This window comes from Eriocheir sinensis, chromosome 54 (assembly GCF_024679095.1).
Source record: "Eriocheir sinensis breed Jianghai 21 chromosome 54, ASM2467909v1, whole genome shotgun sequence".
NCBI classification, from domain to species: domain Eukaryota; kingdom Metazoa; phylum Arthropoda; class Malacostraca; order Decapoda; family Varunidae; genus Eriocheir; species Eriocheir sinensis.
Window position 1 is genome coordinate 4,701,535 of NC_066562.1, and position 2,500 is coordinate 4,704,034.

Consider the following 2,500-nt stretch of genomic DNA (forward strand, 5'->3'; position numbering starts at 1 on the left):
TTAACAAGCACACGAAAGGACAAGCTTGCATCAAATAACATCGTCACGTCATGCTCGAACGATCTATGGGTTTTCAGATTCATTAATTGAAAGCTCATTTCAAATATATTAAAAGACATCTGGCTCTGTAAGTACAAATAAAGGATATATTAATAACTTACCACATGTAAATAACGCTTGATAATCGAAATAATATTAAATAATAAATAACAACTGTTGAATGCGTTGCTAGGCTATTTCACATATTAGGCTACCCATCTTATTTACATGCAACACGTCATGATTCCTTATGCATAGACACATGAAGAGACAGATGTCACTTTATAATTATACCTGCGTGAGATGAAATAAGTATCTGAAAGACCATAGATCGTTCAAGTATGATCAGACTATACTATTTGATATACAAGTTGTTCTTCCGTGTGCTTGTATGGTGGATTAATATCGCTGCAAATCGGCATGTTTGCGTTTCATATAAGAGGGCTGGAGGATTTTATGTATACACAAACATTAAATATATCACTGAAAATATAAAGTAGGTCATCACGCAATCACGAACTAACAATGCGCAGGTGCAACATCTACGTTCGCGAGTGGACAGACGGAATGAAACGGACTACAGTAGTAATAGTAGTAGTAGTAGTAGTAGTAGTAGTAGTAGTAGTGCTGTGAAAGTCTCCGTTTTTTGCCCGCCATATTTAAGTTATTCTCTAAAAGATAAAGAAATACTTATATAAAATGATAAATGAGAGAGAGAGAGAGAGAGAGAGAGAGAGAGAGAGAGAGAGAGAGAGAGAGAGAGAGAGAGAGAGAGAGAGAGAGAGAGAGAGAGAGAGAGAGAGAGAGAGAGAGGATATCATACCTCTATCAACACTTACCAGGCCATTCCTCTTCTTCCCTCCCTCCCTCCCTCTCTCCCTCCATTCCCCCTCCCTCCCTCTCTCCCTCCATTCCTCCCTCCCTCCCTGATTTCCTCCATCCCTCCCTTCCTATCTCACTACGGCACTGCGGCAGATGCTTCCTCCCTTCCCTCCCTCCCTTCCCTCCTTTCCTCCCTTCCTCCCTCCCTCCCTTCCCTCCCTTCCTCCATTTAGTGTTTACGTCAGTGACTCTGGTTTCTGTCAGAGAGAGAGAGAGAGAGAGAGAGAGAGAGAGAGAGAGAGAGAGAGAGAGAGAGAGAGAGAGAGAGAGAGAGAGAGAGAGAGAGAGAGAGAGAGAGAGAGAGAGAGAGAGAGAGAGAGAGAGAGAGAGAGAGAGAGAGAGAGAGAGAGAGAAATAACGTGCTGACCCTTGCAATTCTCTCCTCCGTTTCCTCCAAGTCTCACTCTCTCTCTCTCTCTCTCTCTGAAACATCTCACACCTCTCGCTTTCTTTGTCTATTCCTCCTCCTCCTCCTCCTCCTCCTCCTCCTCCTCCTCCTTTTCCTCTTCCTTTTCCTCCTCCTCTTCCTTTTATCTCTCAAGGTTAAATGGAAGGTGATCTGTCTCTTTTCTTCTTTTCCTCCACTTCCTCTTCCTCCTCCTCCTCCTACTCCTCCTCCTCCTCCTCCTCCTCATTCTCATTCTCTTCCTCTCCTCCTCTTTTTCCTTCATTCTTCTCTTCTTACTCTTCATATTTCAGCTCTTCCTCCTCCTCCTCTTCCTACTCCTCCACCTTCTCCTCCTCCACCTCCTATATTATTCCTCCGATCACGTCTGTAAAAGAGAGAGAGAGAGAGAGAGAGAGAGAGAGAGAGAGAGAGAGAGAGAGAGAGAGAGAGAGAGAGAGAGAGAGAGAGAGAGAGAGAGAGAGAGAGAGAGAGCGTTACTGCCCACCTGAGCACATCTAATTAACAGGTGAAGCTTAATTACCGGCTCAGGTGGTGGCATCCTGTGTGTGTGTGTGTGTGTGTGTGTGTGTGTGTGTGTGTGTGTGTGTGTGTGTGTGTGTGTGTGTGTGTGTGAGGAGGAGGAGGAGGAAAATGAGGAAAGAGAGAGAGAGAGAGAGAGAGAGAGAGAGAGAGAGAGAGAGAGAGAGAGAGAGAGAGAGAGAGAGAGAGAGAGAGAGAGAGAGAGAGAGAGAGAGAGAGAGAGAGAGAGAGAGAGAGAGAGAGAGAGAGAGAGAGAGAGAGAGAGAGAGTCTTAAGTAATTTATGAAGTGGCAGCTGATCTCTCTTTCATTCCTTCCTTCCTTCCTTTTTCCATCCTTCCTTTCTTTTCTTTCTTTTCTTTCCTCTTATTCCTCCTCCTTCCGCTTCCTATTTCCTTGCCTTTCTCCTTCCTATCTTTCCTCCATACTTGATTTTCCTCTTTCCTCCTGTCCTTTAATGTTGACAAATGCAAAGTCATGCACATCGGGTCCCAAAATAGTAACCACACATACATCATGACTGGGAAGCCTCTGTAGGCGATGCAGGAGGAAAAGGATCTTGGGGTCACTATCAGCAGTGACCTGAAACACGCGAATCACTGTAAAAAAGCATATAACAAAGCCAACATTATGCTCGGGTTCATAGCGAGGA